We start from the raw sequence: 23,607 nt of genomic DNA on the forward strand, positions 1-23,607 counted from the left end.
TAGTAGTTGTTGATCTGCGTTTCATGAACCCATGCTGACATGGTGAAATAATTGACCTACAAAGGTGCTGCAAATGAGGAGTGATAACGTTTTCAAAAAGCTTAGGGATAGCAGACAATTTGGAGATTCCTCTGTAATTGCTTGCATCCGATTTGCTACCTTTTTTATGGAGAGGGATCACAAAGGACTCCTTCCATATTTGGGGGAACTGAGTAGATTCCAAAGATAATTTAAACAGTTTTAGTAGAAATTTTGCACAAGGCTTCCGCACAGAATCTAAGCACACAGCCAGGAATTCCATCGGGACAGGCTTAACTCGCTGAAGATCATAAAGCAGTGAGCTTTCGTTTAAAGTGGGGCAGAATATTAAATTTGACTTTGATACCGCGTAAGAGTAAGGTCGTTCGGAATGAGGTAACGTAGAATATGTGGTTTGAAAAAACTTGGCAAATAGATCGGCTATTGCCTGATCCGAAGTATTTTCAAAAAATAGCGAGGAAGGGTAACTAGTTGTTTTGCGCTTAGTGTTAACGAAATTATAAAACTGTTTGGGATCCTGTGCGAACTGGAACTTACAACGGTTTAAATAATTCTTATAACACTGAGCATTAAGCACGGTAAAATTTAACCGAGCACTTACATATTTAGAAAATATAGATTGAGAACCGGTATTTTTAAATTTTATATAAAGTCTGGACTTAACATTTCTTAGATGTGTCAACTCTTTATTAAACCAAGGAGGTTTGTTAGAGGTAGACGGATAGTACATCGGAACACAAGAGTTGAAGAATGATTTAATTGCATTATAAAAAATATCTATGGCATCGGCCATTATGTTGCAAGAATATAGATCGAACCAATTAAAGCCAGATATAAAAAGATTTAGCCTCTGAAAGTTTGCCTTACGAAAACAATGAATTCGTTTGGTTGACTTTTCTGGCCTCTCTTTTATTACGGTACCTGTGTCGATTGACACCTCGAAAGTTGGATGGTATGGATCTTCAGGTTGACTAAGAGGTGCTACTCTATAGATCCAATAAACGACCAAGAGAATTTCGAATATAATTAACTTGCGACAACGATATGTCAAGCAAGCCGTCAATAAAGTCATGCTGTGCTATAGGCAGGAGAGTATTCGACTGTTCCTCTGTGGACCACTTAGTGCCTGGTATATTAAAGTCACCTAGGACAACTAGTTGGTCCCTATCGGACAGTCTGTTTGTAACGGATTGGATAGCGGAGAAATGGTTAATATATTCAGGAAATTCAGAAGACGGCGGAATGTACGAGCACGTAATATAAACATAGCTATCAGAAAATGACAGCTTTACGCATAAGAATTCTAAGTTACGGAACTCATCAAAAAGTACCTCCTCTGACGTGAGGGTAGACCTAACAGCAATTAGGACTCCCCCTCCCCTCCTGGAGGGACGATCATGCCTGTATACTGTGTACATACCAGGGAAAACTTCGGAGTTAAGTATCTCCGGTTTTAACCAAGTCTCTGTAAACACAATAATATGGGATGCAAAGGAAAGGCTATTAGAATACAAATTAGTTAGCTTACTACACAAGCCTCTTACATTTTGATAAAAGATAGTGAGAGTAGATTTTAGTTTTTTGAAGATAAAGAAGTAGAAGTAGTAGAGGAGGATGGGGCAGTGATCTGGCCACTTGTGGGAAGTTTAATTCCCACGGGCCCTTTTTTTCTATTTTTAATCTTAGCTTCAAACTCTTTCACAATCATGCTTTCCGGCCAAAAACCACCAGAACATATGGTTGAGAATAGCTCATTTGGGACAGTTATCTTGAAAGATGAGATGTCCCTAGCATAAGAAAAGTTTAATTTTTCCACTTTTATGTGGTCGGCTTTTGTTTTGTGTTGTATATAAGAAAGTTCATCAGATGATGTTTGGTCAGGGGAAAGCCGAGAAACAAAAATTTGTTTCTTTAGTGGAACCACCGAGAGGGGTTTTGGCACTGCAGGTTGTATTTCTGAAGTGCCAACTTGAGCCGGTAGTCCGGACTCAATATTTCTTTGTGGTGGTAAACAATTCGGGACGGATGGAATCACCGGTTGAGAAACCAGTGCGGACAAAACGGAATCTTTAGCAATCCCAGGCTGGACTCCCTCCACAACCGATTGATCGGATTGCGCCGAATCTTTCTTAGCTGCCGATCTAAGCAACATTTGAGGGTTTGCTGCGATCGTCAACTGATCAGCTGTGGAGTCCTGTTGATCACTTGCCGAAGGTTGCGGGGCATTCCCCTTAGGCAGCCTACCACCAGCGGCTTTCTTGCGCTTTGGAGATTCTTCTAATAGTTTAAGGCTATTAAATTGCGAATCAAGCGCAGAAAGAAGATCATCAGCTCGACGAAAACTATCTCTAGCCACGCCAAAACTGCTGATCAGTCCTTTCAAGCCACCTGTAGTTTGGCGCATAAAGAGTTGCATTTCATTCGCAACTCCTAGGCAAGTATCACAACAGTATTTTAGATTAGGGCCTTTAGCTAGGTCATCACTTGTTCGGCCGTTAAAACCAGCGCACTTAGTGTGCACCATTCTATCACATAGCCAACAGGTCATTTTTGACTGATCAGGCTTTATTACCTGACGGCATTTGTTATGGAAGCAGACAACATTGGATTCCATGTTTAATTGGGTTTTGACCACTGTACCAAAAGACAAAATAAGAAAATGTACCGCAAGAGCGCAGTGTGCACTTTAATATTTTGTGTGGGAGAGCGAGAGAGCGGGTGCACCGTGCAGTTAATTACAAAAACAACACCAAACAGCACTACGGACAACGCACGAAAAAGAGAGTAAGCAAAACGCAAAGACAGAAAGAGAACAGATTGAATTAATTTATTAAAATAATGCACATATCACAAAAGATTTACTCGCGAAGCGAACGGCACTTTAACTAGTACGGATTACGAAATTGAATTAGTAAAGAATTTGTTAAATTCCACCGCTGGATTTAGCAGAACAAAAATAAATTCGGAGCGCAGAAAAAAAACACGACCGTTCGCTTTAAAGCTTTTTGGCAAAGGATTGTGGTTCCCCAAGCAAATAAGTAAGCTTTCTAAGTCTTATTTGGAAGAACATTGCGAGTTCAGGGAAGAGATATACCAAAATGCAAGACATCTTGCTTTCGGTGGTAATCTTTTCAAGTTTTGCAAAACTTGTCACAGCAATATTAAAGCCGGCCGAAAGCCCAAAGGGGCCATTTCAAATGGCTTAGATTTCCCAGAAATTCATAACGCTTTGAGGGGCCAAACTCCCTTGGATTTCACCTCGCCTTCCATTTATGATTATTAAGTTAATAGGTCATGAGCGTCAAAGTGCTATCAAAGGAGCAGTTTTTAATGTCCCTAATCCAGTAAGCAATATCGTGCCGTCTCTTCCACGAGCTTTCAATGAAGCAGAGGTAATTCAGCTCCACCTCAAACGAAGAATGGAATACGGACATGATTTCATGGCAGAAACCATACGGCCTCCCAAAATGGCTGACGCTATTAGGTATTTAGTTAATACTGAGCTTTATAGAAAGCACAGTGTGTCAGTTAACGAGCAGTGGATCTCTGTCTTCACATCCGATACTGTTCCATTCATAGCATCTCAAGCTGATGTAGCCTTTGTAGAGGGACAACTAGCCATCCAGCATGAGGATGAAAATTCGGAGGCGCGTAATTCTGATCAGAATACAAAAGCCGAAGAACTAAATCCTGGAGGACAAGAAACTTTGCTTGAGAATAACCAGACACATAATGTAGGAATGAAGAAAATTACAATAGCTCCAGGTGAGGGCCAAAAGCCTCTCGACGTAATTCTTGATGTTGATTCTGAGAACTGGAGACGAAAAGAAAAATTCGCCAATTTGGGCTGAAAACTTTTTTCATAACTTTATCGACCGCTTAAACTAGGTGGCCAGAGCTGTTAGTACTTCTCAAGCGCAATGTAGATAGGGTTAATATAAATGAAGAAGAAGCTTCAAACTTGCAGTTTAGGAAAAAGGCGCGCCTTATAAGAACAGACCCAGTGACGTGCGCTAGATATTTTGATTACAGATATAGAGAAGGTTTAAAACTTATGAAAAAGCCTGGGGGTGTCTTTGGAAGTATTTTCGTTACTACTTATTACTCGCGAGTTGAGTTTCAACAGAGAGGTTTGCCTCATATTCACGGCATGTTTTGACTGAAAGATGCCCAAAAAGTGGATTTAAACAATGAAGAGTCTATGTGTAGTGTCAAAGCCTTTATTGATCAGTTTGTAACTGTGGATGTTACAAACCCCAGGCTCCGTATATTGAATACCAAATACATAAGCACGGGCATTCGTGTCTTAAAAAAGTGCGGGGACAATCTATTTGTCGTTTTGGTATTCCATACCCTCCAATGCCCCGGACGGAAACATTAAATCCACTTCCCGAAGCAACTCAAAATTCTCTTCATCACGAAAACTTTAAAAAATTCGAGATTTTCTACTTCGCAATCATGGAGATGACATGATTAGCCATTTAAGGATATTTGAAAACTTTCTTTCTCACAACCATGTGAGCCTCAGTTACGAAGACTATATTTATGCATTAGGTCTAGTTTGAAAAAACCACAGATTTTTCTGAAGAGAAAATTTGCAGAACTTCAAGTAAATGCTTATAATAAACACATTCTTATGCAAATATGGATATCCAGTTAATTTTGGACCCTTTTGCTTGCGGTAGCTACATTATTAATTAAATTAATAATTCCCAACGGGGTATTTCGAAGTTAATGCGAGCAGTTAATGACATTAGAAGAGGCAATTCAAGCATTCGTCAAAAGCTACAGTATATTGGTCACAAGTTTATTTCAGGCACTGAGATATCTGCTCACGAAGCCGTATATTGTTGTGTGGGAATGGCGTTGTCAGAAGCAAGTAATAAGTGCGTTCATATAAACACCTTCCCTCCAGAACAACTATTTCGTATGCTTAGACCTACACGCGACCTTCAAAATATGCCTCAGAATTCAACTGACATATTTTTGAAAGGATTGCTGGATAGATACGAACAAAGACCAGATTTCCATGAAGGCCTGTGTTTAGCCGATTTTTGGGCAAATTATGAGTTTTCGAAGAGCCGTAAAAGTACTCGTCAGAGGGCAAATAGTGACGATGACACTGAAGAAGGCCATGACTTTTTAGGAGATGTATATTTTCCGCTGCGAGATGGCAGCGGATTTATACGGCTAGTATTATTAGATAAACTATTTTAGAGCATTAGTAATGCTTTTTTCTCCTTGGCGAAACGAACAGGTAGATTTCATTCAAAGAAATTGCGAGGAATTTTATAAGGAGAATGAGCCAACTTTGAAAAGTAGAATGCCATAGATAGTTTAGATAGCAAAGGTAGATAATAGTGAACCAAATGAAGAAGAGGAGGCCGAACCTAATGAGGAGTTTAGGGCACTAGCAATTCCTGAAATATTTTCTTAAGCTAATAATTTAAACTTAAACCACAATTTGTTAGATGTTGATCCGGATATCAATATCCGGGTAATAAAGCTTCCGCCACTTATATCCCCTTTAAATTTAGCAAATTTAGTTAGATCTCTAAATTTGGAGCAAAAAACTTTCCTTAGACATGTCTTGCATAATGCAAGGACAAATCGAACCTTTTATGAGTTCGTAGGTGGCGGAGCAGGTGTCGGCAAAAGTAGACTAATACTAACCTTCTTTCAGTACCTATCCAAGGAGAATAATAGTAGAGTAGGATGCCACCCAACTTCTGTAAAAATTTTACTGTGTGCTCCCGCAGGCAAAGTTGCTTTCGGAATCGGAGGATCCACTCTTCATTCCATGTTCTCTCTCCCTGTAAATCAGGCTGGGTCCGCATTTAGAAGTTTAAGCCCTGATTTGTTGAATAAACTTCGTTCAAGATTTATTGGTCTTAAAATTCTTATAATAGACGAAATTTCTATGGTCGGTGCAAAAATGTTTTCTCTTTTGGACTCTCGCCTAAAGCAAATTTTTTCTTATGTTGAAACTCCTTTCGGAGGTATTTCGGTTATCGTGTTCAGCGATCTTAGACAATGGCGGCCCGTATGTGATCGCTGGATTTTTCAGGCCCCGTCGCATGATCCATACAGCGCTATATTTGGATCGTATCTGTGGAGTCCTTTTAGGTTTTTCGAGCTCACAGAGATAATGCGACAGCGAGATGACCAACCGTTTGCAATTGCACTTAATAACATGGCATCCGGCCAAATGACGTCTGATGATGTTAGCTTGCTTAAATCTAGAATTTCCGATGAAAGCCAAATTCCAAATGACTCATTTCGCCTTTGTTCAAGTATTCAGTACACAGATCGGTACAATAGGGAGAAGTTTAACTCGATACCCACTGCTCAATTTCTCTCGAAAGTTTTAGACTCATTTCGCCTTTGTTCAAGTATCCAGTACACAGATCGGTACAATAGGGAGAAGTTTAACTCGATACCCACTGCTCAATTTCTCTCGAAAGCTTTAGACTCAGTTAAGTCCGCTCAGATAAGCTTAGAGCAGAGGAACACATGTCTGGAACAAGATAGGTCCCTAAAAATCTGAGACACAAGGATTGTGTACCTCGCTCACTTTAAAAACCACTGCCAAATATATGATGACGGTCAATGTAGATACATCAGATGGTCTCGTAAACGGAGCCAATGGTGTCCTTAGAGAGATAGGCGTCCAACACTCCAGATCTTCTTTGGATATAATTTTTAGATGAAAGCATAGGAGTAAATGCGCGTTCCAAGCGCAGACATTGTGAGGAGGCTTCATGGACGACAATTTCGAAAATTATAAAAAGTTTTCAAATTAATTCTAACCAGGCAACTACGATTGACCGAAAGCAGTTTCCAGTGGATCCTGCAGAAGCAATTACTATTCATAAAAGTCAAGGAGCTACGTACAGTAAAGTGGTCGTTTACACTAACTCCAGCATGCAGAGAGCTGCGCTGTATGTAGCCTGTAGTAGAGTCATAAGTGCGGCAGGTCTTTTCATTATTGTCCCCCCAAAATCCGCTCAGAATTCAGCTTCAGAAGCAGAGCTCCAAGAATTGCGTTCCACTAAGCTACTGAATACCCATTTCGATTGCTTAATCAATAGTCCGAACATTCATATTTTTTTCCATAATACGGAAATCTTTCAAATTTAGCCTCTCCAGTGTTAAAGTTAGCTATCTTTAAGTACCGATCTTAAGGGATTCTTGTTTTATAAAAAAGTCCGACCTATCCCTTAAAGAAGTTTGAAACTGAATTTAAGGAGTTATTTCAACAACACACATTTTTAAATAGTAATTGTTAAGTGTTAGGAGATTTTAACTTGTGCCTCCACTCCATCTATGGCTGCTGCAAGCAAATTTTCGATTTTTTAGTAGATGTAGAAGGTTTTAGTTCGTTGATAAATTTGGATTCGTCTACAACCAAAAGCAATACGCATATTGATTGGGCGTTTTTAAATATTTTCGATAATCGGGACACTGCAAGCACATTTGCGACCACATATAGTTACCACAGTGGTATATTAGTTAGCATTAGGGAGGCAGATTAGGTATTGTAGTTATTTATATAAGCTAAATAGGTATATATATTTGAATTTTTTTAGTTATTTAGTTATTAGATGTATTCATTATTAAATTCAAAAAAAAAAAAAATGAATATTTTTAAATAAGTCTGATAATTTAATTTATTTTTTTTTTAGTTATTAGATGTATTTATTGTTAAATAAAAAAAAATAAATAAATAAATAAGAACAAAAAAGGGGCCAACAAAAATAATTAATATTTTTAAATAAGTCTGATAATTTAATTTATTTAATTTAAAACAACAAAAACCTATAAAAAATGATTGATATTTTTAAATAAGTGTGATCATTTAATTTAATTTAATAATTAATTTTTTTAAGTATTTAATTAAATAATAACAATATCTATGCCTCCGTATGCTACGGACAAATTAAATTTTTGGGGAACATGGAGTTTTATAAATTTTCCAAAGTTTAAAAACTCAAGTCGACTCGTAGGTCCCCAAAATTGATTTTGGTTTAAACGACCCCAATGTAACTCAACGGCTTCTACGTGGTGTTGCCTGGGTACCGATTTCTAAATTTTAATCGGAAGCTAATTCGAGCGGCGAAAAGTTACGTACATATATGAAGGCATATTTATTGTTTTTTAAATTTAGCTGCTGAGTAACGGGTATCTAATAGTCGGGGAACTCAAATATAGCGTTCTCTCTTGTGTCATTTTTGTATTAGTCTTTTAAATTTCTATCGATTTGCCAAAACACTTTTTGCCAAGCCAACTTTAACGCCTACAAAGCGCCCAAAGCTACCACGCCCACACTTTTGAAAAATATTTTGATATTTTTATACCCGTTACTCGTAGAGTAAGTATGTTACAGGCAGAAGGAAGCGTTTCCGACCATATAAAGTATATATATTCTTAATCAGGATCAATAGCCGAGTCGATCTGGCCATGTCCGTCTGTCCATCCGTCTATCCGTCCGTCTGTCTGTCTGTCCGTTCGTATGAACGCTGAGATCTCAGGAACAACAAAAGCTAGAAAGTTGAGATTAAACATACAGACTCCAGAGACATAGGCGCAGCGCAAGTTTGTCGATACATGTTGCCACGCCCACTCTAACGCCCACAAACCGCCCGAAGCTGCCACGCGCACACTTTTAAAAAATGTTTAGATATTTTTTTTATTTTTGTATTAGTCTTGTAAATTTCTATCGATTTGCCAAAACACTTTTTGCCACGCCCACTCTAACGCCCACAAACCGCCAAAAATTGTCAGTGTTAAAGACTCTCCTTCGCACTTCCACTAGCTGAGTAACGGGTATCAGATAGTCGGGGATCTCGACTATAGCGTTCTCTTTTTTTTTACATTTTCATTCAGGACTGGGGTGGGTTGTTTTTACTCTCGAATCGCAGTCGTTACATTACCATATGTAGACAGAGGCAATATGAAAAGCGGACTGGAAGTCATAGATGTAGACGAAAAGAAAGGTAGCTCAGCTAACAGAGGAAGATTTAGATGGTGATTTCTTCTGGTCTATACCCGCTCTCCTGGAATTATGTTAAAATCAGTCATAAGTTCTCCTTTGTTGCAAACTGTTCCTCCCTCAGGCGACCTTCTGTATATTTACTCAATCATATTTGTCTTCATCGTGATAACCTCCAATTAATTATAAATCATTGAATATAAATTATGTTTTAGGTGTAGCCCTAGGTTATCCCGCGCCGCAGTCCAAGGGGAAAGGGGTTGAGTAGTTCAGCGCCGATGCAATCGGCTGCTCTGCTAGGGCTGTATGTGCTAGAGATCTTCTCCTCCGGGGATGACGTAATCGTCAACGTAGTCGTCTCCTCAGCTAGGTAGGGGTGGTTCGCTGGCCTTTGCTCAGCGCCTTTCCTGATTGAGATCAGTTTACGATGGGAAAACTTTCTCCGTTATTACCTGCCCTTAAGGCTAGATAACCAATTCAACAAATGCAGCTTTAGCTGGAGTAGGATTTATGAGCCACTGCTCTTTATTGTTATACAAATCAAACTGAAAACTTATTCTATTTTACAAAAGCTATTCGCGGTCGGCAAGGCGACCGCTCGTCCAGCAAAGTGCTGACACTAGCAAAAACAGCATATCTCCCCATACCGGGAAGACCAATGAGAACCAGACACGGCCCCTACAGAGTTTATGCTGAATTTGCATATAAAATATAGGGTAACAGCCCCGAACTTATATCGACTTAAATCTACTCATTACCAGTGTTAACTACTCCCCCCTCAGGAATATGCCCGTCCTCGGTCATCTGAAACTTGGCAACGACTTGTTGTATTTCAATCGCATCTCGTCTCCTCCTCAGCACCAGAGTGAGCAGGATAGAGCAGCTAATAAAGACGCTGATTCCCACGCCGACCGCAAACCAAATGTCTGTAGTTCCAGCAGATTCCACCTCCTCCTTAAGGCCTTGGATAACCTCCAAGTTTTCGTTGTTGATCCTTTGGAGAAGCGGTATGCTTAGCCTGGGATCGTGGCCGATGATGTTTAGCAATGGGGATGCAGCCATGCCCGGTACTTTCCTTATGGCTTCACGTCGGTTGTCATATTTGGTGCCGTTGATGAAAGCCACTCGCTCGAACATAATTAGATGTGAGCCGTTGGTATCTATTTCGGGGCCATCGTCGGTGCTGACTTTAGCTATGCACTCGTTGGTTATTATTACGCCGTCATCTACCAATGTGATTAGGCTAAGATGGCTGGGCTGCGTTTTGCATAATGCAGTGCTCCCCGCATGCAGACCTCGAGCGCAGGTATCATGGGTAGCCAGCTTGCAGTACGATGCGTAAGTTGTTGGTACGCATTCGGTGACTGCCAGGACGTCGTTGTTGCATTCCGCAACTATGTTGTCCGTTAGTTGCAAAATGGTGTGTTGGTGGGATACCGGGAAAATGGTGACCTTTTTACAAGTGGCTTTAATGATGGGGTATGTAATTATCACATGGATAACACTGTCTGACTGAAGGACTTTAATGTTAGATGCCTCTATTACGGGGATTTCTGTAGGGTGATCAATTAATATAGGCTTCAAATCATGATGGTTAAGAATGGCCGGGTTTATGATATTGGCTTTAGCCAGTGTGACGGTAAGCATTACATTTTGGATTTCGGTAATTAATATTCTGTTTCTTGCCAAGAGTACCTCGTACAAGTGAGGAGTGTCAACCATATTATCTTTTTTCGCTAGAATGATTTTATTAACTGCTTTTGTTAGTTCGTTAATTTTTTCCTGGGTCTGTGTATTAATGACCACCTGTCTATTGTTTGATTCTATTAATCGAGATTCGGACATTTTTAACATTTCAAAATCGGCGGCATCTGGGGTGCCCGCTATTACTTTCAGTGCTGTGCCTAGAAAGTTTAGGCTTCTGGCAATCCTATGATGTACTTTCAATACGGACAGTAAACTTCTGAGATGGTCGGTATCGACGTCTAGTAATTTTCGCATATGCGACTCTGGGAATAGCTCGGACAACCTACTAGTCTCTTCTATCATCATTTCGAATTCGGACAGGTTAGTAGAATGCCTAAGCCAGTTTCTCTTCTCCCACACCAGTGCAACACCATCTGTTATGTAATGTTATGGTAATCCTAGCGTTAACTATAGTGAACGTAATTAATATGATTACGGCGATCCTGTAAGAAAGCGGAAGGTTGAATCGAATGTGCATCTAATAAAAGGATAAGTACGCTTAAATACAAGGTGCATGAATAAAGGTATACAAATTGTGGAAGATGTAAAATCGAGAGGGATTTTTATCTAAGGTTGTCCTTATGGACCACCCTCCCTCTAATGAGGACAGACGTTCCCATGTCTGCTTCTACACGCTCTTCTGTGTAGAGTGCGGTTAGCTTAATCCCTAGCCTTTTGTTGTTTTTGAGGTAAACCTTTTCACCTACCTCAAAAATTCGGTTTTGCCTAGTAGGGTTACACCTATCTAGGTTAGCCTGTTGCGCTTTTATGATACTGGTTTTTATTGCCAGTCTCTGAGCGTCGTTGGCAGAATGCAAGGCGTCTTTAGGCTGCAAATTTGTGACTGAGTGTAACGTTTTGTTATACTCTACCGTGGCTCTCATGATGAGCTCGACGGTGTCGTCAACTTTTTTGTCAATTTTAATGCAACTAGCTATTTCCGTTAGGGTGCTGTGGAATCGCTCCACTTGCCCGTTGGAGCTGCTATGTAAAGGGGGTGCATTACCGATGTCAATGTCATATTGGTTTTTCAATAACGAAGTTATGGTCTCCGAATTGAAAGATGCCTCGTTATCGCCGTATATTGTTTTGGTATTTGGGAAAAAATTTTCCAATTGTAGTATGGGGCTGCGTACGTCGATAATGGCCCTAGAGGCTAATGGCTGTACTAAAAATAATTTTTTATCCGTGGAATAGATGTCCATATGTAGCATTTCACCCGCATATGAGGGAATTGGAGTGACACCCAATTCTTGCTTCTTGGGGTGCCTGTTGTACTTAGCCTTGGTGCATGTTCTACATGTTTTGACATATTTGGAAAATAGTAGTCCTGAAGGACTACTGCAGCCCTGTGGGCGCGGTTGTGCTCGCATGTAATAATTTCCTTCTGCTCGTTAGCATCAGTAATGTCATTTACGAAGTTTTTGCAATGCCAAAACTTGGTTGCTGGGAATTCCGTAACCAAGGCATGCTGGATGCATGCTAGTGTGGGGAGGTTGCAGTAAATAGCGTTAACAACACTTACGTTTACAACCTCTTTATTCGATAGAAGCAGTGAGTCTTTTTTATCAAAGTTGATAATGTGTCGGTTTTTGTTACCGAAAACAATAAAATGTCGCCGTGAGGGCTGGGCTGCTTCTTCCAGGATTATTTGATTCCTGTAGCAGTACAAGGGTTTATCGGTAGTTTCGATCGTGTAGGTCAGTGACAGTTCACTGTGCACTGTGGCTGCGTCAGATTGGGGTTCACTTTCCAAAGCATTAACTTTCTGACGGGACAAAGCGTCGGCCACAAAATTTTCCTTTCCAGGTTTATAGAACACTTTGGCGTTGTGTTCTTCGATGAATGCTTTCCATCGTTTTATTTTAGCGTTTGTATTCCGCTCGGACACGGCGAATGTGAGAGGCTGATGGTCCGTAAAAATTCGGATCTCTCTAGTGCCATATAGGTAATTTTGCAATTTCCCAATAGCCCATACAATTGCTAGTAGCTCCCTTTCGTTTGTTGCGTAATTAACCTCGCAGTCTTTTAATGTGCGAGATATCATTGTTATTGGTCTGCCCTTTTGGGATAGTACCGCACCGATACCGTTTGCTGAGGCATCGGTAGTCAATTCGAAAGGTATTTTAAAGTCTGGGTATGTAAGTATAACATCTTCAGATGACAGAATGTCTCGAAGGCGCTCGAACGCTCTGCGTTGGGTATCGTCAAATTCAATAGCGACCTTTTTTGACATGTTGTTACTGACAGTGCCATTCTCTCCCTTGAGTATAGAGGTAAGTGGTCTAGCTATAGAAGCGAAGTCTTTGACGAAACTTCTGTAGTAGCTGGCCAACCCAAGAAATGACCTGAGGCTGAACAAAGTTTTTGGTTCGGTGTACTCTTGTATGGTTTTCACCTTTTACGGATCTGTTTTTGCTCCGTTTGCTGTGACGATAAAACCTAAAAATTCAACACTTTCTTTGAAGAATTTGGTTGTTTCTGGGGCCACTCTCATGTTGGCTTGACACAGGCATTTAAGAACTGTGTCAATGTGTATGACGTGGTCTGCCTCATTTTCGGAGAAGATTATCACATCGTCTACATAGACGTAACAGATTTTCCCGATTTGTTCGCGGAGCATGTCGTCAATCGCCCTTTGGAAGATGCTTCCTGCATTCTTTAGTCCAAAGGGTAGACGGCAAAATTCATACTTTCCTCCATTTATGGAGAAGGCAGTTTTTTTGCGGTCTTTTTCAGCCATATAAATCTGGTGGTACCCCGATTTTAAGTCTAGGGTAGTAAAAAATTTTGCCTTTCCTAAGTTCGCTAGAATCATAGGAATACTTGGCATAGGGTACCGGTCGGCAATGGTTCGTTCATTCAGTTTCCTGAAATCGATCACCAGCCGTTTTTTTTTGTTGCCGTCGGCATCGGTCCCTTTTTTGTCAACAACCCATGTTGGGCTGTTAAATGGCGACCTAGAAGGCCGAATAATGCCATCCTTTAACAGCTGTTTGATTTCTGTGTTAACAAAATCCGCTGCTCCCATGGGATAAGGATATAGCTTGGAGTATACGGGTTCGTTAGTCTCCGTACGAATTGTAGCAATGATCGAGGTGTTAAATGGAAGCGCCTCGTTAGAGTGCGAAAACACTTGTTTCCTCTTAAGAATCATTTTTTAAATTCAGTTTTCACTGAATCTGGGACTTCAATGTCATCAATGTTTGTGAAGATCACAGTTTCACAGTTGTGGAACTGTAGCTTTTTAGATACGTTTCCGTACCTTATTGCGCCGTTGCGTAGGTCTAATGCCGCTCCGGCCTGCGTTAGCAAGTCGAAACCTATTATGGCATCAAATGTACCAATGGTATCAAGCAAAAAGAATGGGGCCGCTAGGCCAAATATGTGCATTAGGCACTTTTTTTTCACTTTACTGGAGCCATGAATGGAACTCACAGTGAATGGGGAGTCGACAAGTGTTGTGTTTTTCAGCTCCTTTAGGGGCTTTACATAACTTTTTGCCGCTCCAGTATCTATGAGTATTCTTAAAACTCTCCCCGCCAGCCTTCTTTCAATGAAAGGCAAGCGGGACCTTCCTCTAAAAAATTAATGAGGTCATTGGACTCCAATGAGTCACTGTCGTCTTCTATTGCATTAAGAGCGGCTGCAGCCGCGTTTTCATAATCCTCATCTTCCCCCGCGTTAGCGTCTTGTTCAATCTTGAAAACCCTCTGGGGCCTTTGACCAGACATTCTCTCAGAAGAGTTTTGTCTTTTAGGGGCATGTTTATCGCTTCCCTTTCTAAAGTTAGTGGAATGCCTAAACTTTGAAGACGATGGATCTATGTCCATTGGCTCTGGGGATTGAATCTGTTTGGGTAGATCGGATACCCAGTTCTCTTGTTTGCGCCATGAATCGGTATTTTGATTCTTGTTTGGCTTTTTGAAAAATTGACGGTTTTTTTCTGGGCCGCGGTCGGCACCAAAATTTTTGCCTTGTTTTTCAGGCGCGCGGTGTTGGCTCTTGTGGAAGTCAGTATTTTGAGTTCTCTGCTCCAACGCCGTGGCGTATGTGGCCGCGAACATACTTCGTTCGATACTGGCCTCTGCTTCTCTTGCTAATGCCAGTGCTGCTGGCAGGCCTTTGGGCTGTGCTGGAAATACAACAGCCCTAAGGGATTTTTTTAGACCCGATATAAATACGTGTAGGGCATCAGCCCTTACCTCTGTATTAAGCAAGGTGGCTCTTTCATCGTCATATGTCATGACAATTTTGTTAGTGACGAGGGTCAATTTTCGTTCGACCTCATCGTAGTACTGCATTAGGGTTTGGTCACCCTGACGGACCGACTCAAGACCCTGTCGTAAAAGTCGCAAGGATGTCTTGTCTGCATAGGAGCAGTCTAGTCTAGCCAAAATGGCGTTAAAATTAAGCACTGTGTTATATGAAACTAGCAGCGCGCGCGCTGGCCCTTTAATTTTGTTTCTAATTATAGTAACAGCTTGGAAGTGTCCGCTACTGTCTGGATAATCTTTGAACAATTCAAAAGCATCGGTGGCCGATTGCCTCCATGCCACGTATTCATCCTGTATACCAGTAAAATCTGGAATTGACTTCACAATGTGTAAAGGTGTATCACACGGTGTTGCTTCCGGTTTTACAGCTACCCTCTGGTAGGTTTCTACCTCCGGCGCCTCTACACGCAAATTTTTTAGCTGTTGATTACCGGCATTTAATTGCTCTGTAAATTCGGCTTTAAGCCTCTGTTCTTGATTATACAACGCGGCCTGAACTAACGCTTCAACTTGGGACGCGTTCATGGTGTATGTGTTTTTCTCTGCCTGTGCTAGTTGCAATCTGCGGGTCTCTCGGAAAAGCTCTTCTTCACTATCACTTTCTAATTCGCGATTATTTTCCCTATATGGGCCTGGAAAACTCATCAAGCCCTTAACTGGTTAACACTAAACACAAGTTGTAGAGAGGCCGAATATTCTAATTCGACAGAAATTAATTTGGATATGGTATATTTATATTAATAACCGGGTGCTTGGTGTCTGAAAATGTGCATTTAGAGACGGCTGATATAAATTGTCATTATTAAGCATCCACTGCGATATACACTCCCTATGAAAACTGTGTCGACAGGTGGTTTCAATGATCGGAACTTCGCTAGCTACTTTATCGGGTCAAATGGTGCATTTAGAATTGCTGACAGCAAGATTGTCGCTACTTCTTGTACTTGTATCAAACAGTCTCGATTTCCACCATCCAAATATACGTCGTCAATCTGGAAGTTCTGGTCGGTATAGAGTTGTAATAATACAATACTATCATTCCATTCTAACAACTTCTGATTAACTTCTTGTTTCGGGCTGACATAATAAACCCCTTGTTATTTATATTATTATGACCGGTCTGGTTTGACTCAAATCTGCCAATTCCAGCATATCCTGACATAAAGAATATAAATATAACTATTTATACCAATAACAAAGTTTTAGGTGGCATCTAATACTGGGAAGTGGAGATATTCGTAAGGCTATTCAAAAACTTGTCTATTCCATCCACCAAATTAAGATACCATCCAGAATTTAATTTGATAGTTGCCCCACGTTGGGCGTAATAAACACGACATTTTATCTACGCCAGAGAGTCTTCTCTGTCTACTAGCTTGCCGGCTAGGTTCAGGGCTGGGGTGGGTTGTTTTGACTCTCGAATCGCAGTCGTTACATTACCAATATGTAGACAGAGGCAATATGAAAAGCCAGCCTTCTTTCAATGAAAGGCAAGCGGGACCTTCCTCTAAAAAATTAATGAGGTCATTGGACTCCAATGAGTCACTGTCGTCTTCTATTGCATTAAGAGCGGCTGCAGCCGCGTTTTCATAATCCTCATCTTCCCCCGCGTTAGCGTCTTGTTCAATCTTGAAAACCCTCTGGGGCCTTTGACCAGACATTCTCTCAGAAGAGTTTTGTCTTTTAGGGGCATGTTTATCGCTTCCCTTTCTAAAGTTAGTGGAATGCCTAAACTTTGAAGACGATGGATCTATGTCCATTGGCTCTGGGGATTGAATCTGTTTGGGTAGATCGGATACCCAGTTCTCTTGTTTGCGCCATGAATCGGTATTTTGATTCTTGTTTGGCTTTTTGAAAAATTGACGGTTTTTTTCTGGGCCGCGGTCGGCACCAAAATTTTTGCCTTGTTTTTCAGGCGCGCGGTGTTGGCTCTTGTGGAAGTCAGTATTTTGAGTTCTCTGCTCCAACGCCGTGGCGTATGTGGCCGCGAACATACTTCGTTCGATACTGGCCTCTGCTTCTCTTGCTAATGCCAGTGCTGCTGGCAGGCCTTTGGGCTGTGCTGGAAATACAACAGCCCTAAGGGATTTTTTTAGACCCGATATAAATACGTGTAGGGCATCAGCCCTTACCTCTGTATTAAGCAAGGTGGCTCTTTCATCGTCATATGTCATGACAATTTTGTTAGTGACGAGGGTCAATTTTCGTTCGACCTCATCGTAGTACTGCATTAGGGTTTGGTCACCCTGACGGACCGACTCAAGACCCTGTCGTAAAAGTCGCAAGGATGTCTTGTCTGCATAGGAGCAGTCTAGTCTAGCCAAAATGGCGTTAAAATTAAGCACTGTGTTATATGAAACTAGCAGCGCGCGCGCTGGCCCTTTAATTTTGTTTCTAATTATAGTAACAGCTTGGAAGTGTCCGCTACTGTCTGGATAATCTTTGAACAATTCAAAAGCATCGGTGGCCGATTGCCTCCATGCCACGTATTCATCCTGTATACCAGTAAAATCTGGAATTGACTTCACAATGTGTAAAGGTGTATCACACGGTGTTGCTTCCGGTTTTACAGCTACCCTCTGGTAGGTTTCTACCTCCGGCGCCTCTACACGCAAATTTTTTAGCTGTTGATTACCGGCATTTAATTGCTCTGTAAATTCGGCTTTAAGCCTCTGTTCTTGATTATACAACGCGGCCTGAACTAACGCTTCAACTTGGGACGCGTTCATGGTGTATGTGTTTTTCTCTGCCTGTGCTAGTTGCAATCTGCGGGTCTCTCGGACAAGCTCTTCTTCACTATCACTTTCTAATTCGCGATTATTTTCCCTATATGGGCCTGGAAAACTCATCAAGCCCTTAACTGGTTAACACTAAACACAAGTTGTAGAGAGGCCGAATATTCTAATTCGACAGAAATTAATTTGGATATGGTATATTTATATTAATAACCGGGTGCTTGGTGTCTGAAAATGTGCATTTAGAGACGGCTGATATAAATTTGCCTTTATCTTTAAATCACATTTAAAATCGCACTTTATCAAATAAAAAAATTTTTATATTAAAATTTTTGGTAAATAATTTGTAAGGATTTTTGTTTATTTTTTCCCTGTGTACTTGAAGCTGTATTAAAAATGATCAGCCCACTTACATTTTTGGGGGTGGTGAATTCTTATTCAGTTGGGTGCCAATTATGTTTTAGGTGTAGCCCTAGGTTATCCCGCGCCGCAGTCCAAGGGGAAAGGGGTTGAGTAGTTCAGCGCCGATGCAATCGGCTGCTCTGCTAGGGCTGTATGTGCTAGAGATCTTCTCCTCCGGGGATGACGTAATCGTCAACGTAGTCGTCTCCTCAGCTAGGTAGGGGTGGTTCGCTGGCCTTTGCTCAGCGCCTTTCCTGATTGTGATCAGTTTACGATGGGAAAACTTTCTCCGTTATTACCTGCCCTTAAGGCTAGATAACCAATTCAACAAATGCAGCTTTAGCTGGAGTAGGATTTATGAGCCACTGCTCTTTATTGTTATACAAATCAAACTGAAAACTTATTCTATTTTACAAAAGCTATTCGCGGTCGGCAAGGCGACCGCTCGTCCAGCAAAGTGGTGACACTAGCAAAAACAGCATATCTCCCCATACCGGGAAGACCAATGAGAATCAGACACGGCCCCTACAGAGTTTATGCTGAATTTGCATATAAAATATAGGGTAACAGCCCCGAACTTATATCGACTTAAATCTACTCATTAACAGTGTTAACTTATATTCTAGTAACTTAGCATTATAAAATAAAATAAAATTGTTTTTCATTGAAATTCAAATTTAAATCGTTGCTTCAAAACTATCGTTATCTATACCAAAATGACGGCTATGCCGTACTTACGAAAGTTCCCACGAAGTCAGCAGTTCTGATAACGTCGGATATTACGTCGATTCATGCGTTTTTTACGATTTTATGAAAAAATGCCCTCTGCAGACTCAAAGTCCAACAATATGTACACCCTAAGTTTAAAGGCTACATCAAATCTTCGGCTTTAACTAATTTAAACTTTAAACCGAATGCTACAAAATTTAATTGAATTTAATCATATTGAAACGAAACAGAGCTTTGTTCAGTTGATCATATGCCGATCATTGGTTGAAACGATCATTGTATGCAGATTCCGTACTGATGATACGCACGTGGAATACGGAGTCCGTTTGGTGATCCGCACGTGGAATGGGGCGTCCGTTTGGCGATCAGTAAGTGGAATGCGGCGTCCGCTGATGATCCAGACGTGAAATGCGGAGTCAGTAAGGCGATCCGCAAGTGGAATGCGGCGTCCGCTGATGTTCCGCACGTGGAATGCGGAGTCCGTAAGGCGATCCGCACGTGGAATGCGGCAAGGGTGTTTCCTAGTTGCGCCTCTTCTTCAGCAGGTTATGTCGTCTCGGTGCTATAGATAACTTCGAGTGTTGGCACTTACCGGAATTGACGGGGTGGTCGACTTATGCGCTAAGCTCCTGCTATTGGTAGTGGTCAACATGTTGAGCTCGTCTAAACTACAGGCTCTACGACAGTTTGGACAATTGTCATTATTAAGCATCCACTGCGATATACACTCCCTATGAAAACTGTGTCGACAGGTGGTTTCAATGATCGGAACTTCGCTAGCTACTTTATCGGGTCAAATGGTGCATTCAGAATTGCTGACAGCAAGATTGTCGCTACTTCTTGTACTTGTATCGACAGGTGGTTTCAATGATCGGAACTTCGCTAGCTACTTTATCGGGTCAAATGGTGCATTCAGAATTGCTGACAGCAAGATTGTCGCTACTTCTTGTACTTGTATCAAACAGTCTCGATGTCCACCATCCAAATATACGTCGTCAATCTGGAAGTTCTGGTCGGTATAGAGTTGTAATAATACAATACTATCATTCCATTCTAACAACTTCTGATTAACTTCTTGTTTCGGGCAGACATAATAAACCCCTTGTTATTTATATTATTATGACCGGTCTGGTTTGACTCAAATCTGCCAATTCCAGCATATCCTGACATAAAGAATATAAATATAACTATTTATACCAATAACAAAGTTTTAGGTGGCATCTAATACTGGGAAGTGGAGATATTCGTAAGGCTATTCAAAAACTTGTGTATTCCATCCACCAAATTAAGATACCATCCAGAATTTAATTTGATAGTTGCCCCACGTTGGGCGTAATAAACACGACATTTTATCTACGCCAGAGAGTCTTCTCTGTCTACTAGCTTGCCGGCTAGGTTCAGGGCTGGGGTGGGTTGTTTTGACTCTCGAATCGCAGTCGTTACATTACCAATATGTAGACAGAGGCAATATGAAAAGCGGATTGGAAGTTATAGATGTAGACGAAAAGAAAGGTAGCTCAGCTAGCAGGGGAAGATTTAGATGGTGATTTCTTCTGGTCTATTATATTAAAATCAGTCATAAGTTCCCCATTTTGTTTGTTATTCTTCATTGTGATAACCTCCATTATATTATAAATAATTGAATATATTCTAGTAACTTTGCGATAATACAATAAAATAAAATTGTTCTTCATTGAAATTTAAATTTAAATCGTTGCTTTGATGATCCGCTCGTGGAATGCGGAGTCCGTAAAGCGATCCGCACGTGGAATGCGGTTTCCGCTGATGATCCGCACGTGGAATGCGGTGGTAACGGTTACTAGGGGTGCTACGGCTGTGGATGATGATAGCGTAGTCCGCCCCGAAGTCGCGGCCACGTGGGGTACGTGGGGTACAACGGTACTTCGCTCGTGCCCAGTCTGTAATTTTAAAGCTTGCGTCCAATGGTAACCTCAATAAGAAGGCTGATGCCCAAAAATGAACAGAATCCACATACCCTATTTAGTTGAAAATAAGTATCACCAGATTCTGTCTGAATCGGTGCTCCAGCTAAGGTCTTCACGATTTGCAAGTGACTTAGATTAACACGCGGCTTCTAGGGCTGCTAGATTAATTACCTGGAACTCCACTTGTTATCGCTATACGTGATAAATCGAAATCTTGACTATTTGAAAATGGTTTAAAACTACCCTCACCCTGGGGGGTTGTGGGCGTTAAACGGGCGGTAAACTTACGCTGTCTATGTCTTTGGAGTCTGTATGCTTACTCTCAACTTTCTAGTTTTTTTTTTACTACTTTTTATAGTTTCTGGGATTTTGACGTTCATACGGACGGACAAACGTCCTGATCAAAATATATATTCTTTATATGGTCGAAAACGCTTCCTTCTGCCTGTTACATACTTTTTAACGAATCTAGTATAATAATAAAAAAAAAAAATAAATACTTTTTGTTATTTTTATACCAGTTACTCGTAGAGTAAAAGGGTATACTAGATTCGTTGAAAAGTATGTAACAGGCAGAAGGAAGCGTTTCCGACCATATGAAGTATATATATTCTTGATCAGGACCAATAGCCTAGTCGATATGACCATGTCCGTCTGTCTGTCCGTCCGTATGAACGCTGTGATCTCAGGAACTACAAAAGCTAGAAAGTTGAGATTAAGCATACAGACTCCAGGGACATAGACGCAGCGCAAGTTTATCGAATCATGCTGCCACGCCCACTCTAACGCCCAAAAACCGCCCAAAACTGCCACGCCCACACTTTTGAAAAATGTTGTGATATTTTTTCATTTTTGTATTAGTCTTGTAATTTTCTATGGATTTACCAAAAAACTTTTTTCCACGCCCACTCTAACGCCCACAAACCGCCCAAAGCTGCTACGCCCACACCTTTGAAAAATGTTTTGATATTTTTTTCATTTTTGTATTAGTCTTGTAAATTTCTATCGATTTGCCAAAAAACTGGGTTTAAGACTCTCCTTCTCCCTTCCACTAGATGAGTAACGGGTATCAGATTGTCGGGGAACTCGACTATAGCGTTCTCTCTTGTTTCATTTAACGTTTAGTTAATAATTTAAAATCAGACCAAAATAATATGGAAAATAATTAAATGGATGACATTAACATAAAGGAGGTACATGGAATGAACTTTTATCAGAATTAACTTAGTTGTCTATTGATGGGGGGTCAGCGGGTTTTTCCTCTTCAATGGTCTAAGGGATTGGCTGTTGTATAGGAGGTTGATGTCCCGCTGGATGGTGTGTGAACAACCGTTCAGTCTTCTTGTGTACCTTTCGCTAAGACGGGAAATTTCCTTTGTTACCCATAAAATTCAATGTTATTTGTGTATGATGGAGTTTTCGTGGTACAGATGGGCGTTAGAAACTGTTCTCAGACATTTATTTTAAAACCACTGGAATCTGATGCGGTTTGAACTGTATCTCATAGGTCCAGATCGGCTTTCGAATTGCTTTGTAAATGAAAAGCTTGAGATTTTTTATAAGTTTGTACCAGAGAACTGCAAGAGTAGCATTTTTTGCCACCCTGATCACACTCAACAATTTTGAGTGCGGGTGCCACTCACACCGGTTTTCGCGGGTACATACAAACACCCGTTCAAAATATTCGGGTGTCTGCAAACACCCTGGTGCCTGCGCACCCGAATCAATGCGGCACCCTACGTCGCGGGTACCGATCACACTCGCCACTCATAACGAAGGGTAGAGAAGGCAAACATGCAGAAAAAGGCAAGTGCCTTTTTTCTCGGAAACGCAGCCGTAAAATATCATTTTATTATTTGAATACTCTCGCTGAGCCAAAAGGCCAGCGATCGACAAAGAGGGCAAAGTCACGCCCTCCAACCTAAACTTCGTAAGAAGATATAAATCCCTGGTGGCAGCATCGTACCGGATCCCACGAGAAGGAATATCCGCACGTCAGGAGGCCATAGGACCAACCACGACGGAGGAACATATTAATTGGCGCCCAACGTACATTTAGTACCCGCACCTAATAATATCTTAACATAACAACGTAGTTAAGAGTACAGGCCATGTAAGTTTGATTAGTGAAGTCACTCGGCAACCTAAGGAATTTTGTGTGGAATATTAAATAAATAAAAAAGCTAACAGCCCTTTTTTGCATGCTTTTAGGGAGCATTATTTTCCACATCATACTTTTACCAACAGAAAATTCTGTAGCATACCCCAAACGTAAATTCTACTTTACTTTACCTCGACCCATTGATTTTACACAGCCTACTTTTTACAAGAGTAAATTCTGTGCAGACCTTTTCCTTGTCGTTTTTAGGGGAAACACCTTTTTTCCCTTTGTGTCGCCTTATATTTCTCGCGCGTGCAAATATCACGCCTCGCATAGCCGATCGACCGTGCTCGGAAAGAATTAATTTGCGTGGTGTCAACCAATGGTAAATGAGTTGGACGGCATATAGAAACATAAAAGTCGAAGACGTTAGTAACGACGAGTTTAGTTCAGAGCCAGTAGGTTTTTGTCCGAATACTACAAGTAGCACTGCAGCCATGGACGCCGCACAGCTACAAGCTATTATAGCTGGAGCTGTTAGCCAGGCTTTGGCTGAACAAGAACACAGACTAACGCAGGCCTTCCAGGCACAATTAGATGAGGTTAAACAGCAGATGCAAAACTTGCGTGTAGAAGCACC

The sequence above is a fragment of the Drosophila santomea genome, unplaced genomic scaffold (assembly GCF_016746245.2).
Source record: "Drosophila santomea strain STO CAGO 1482 unplaced genomic scaffold, Prin_Dsan_1.1 Segkk101_quiver_pilon_scaf, whole genome shotgun sequence".
In the NCBI taxonomy this organism is placed as follows: Eukaryota; Metazoa; Arthropoda; class Insecta; order Diptera; family Drosophilidae; genus Drosophila; species Drosophila santomea.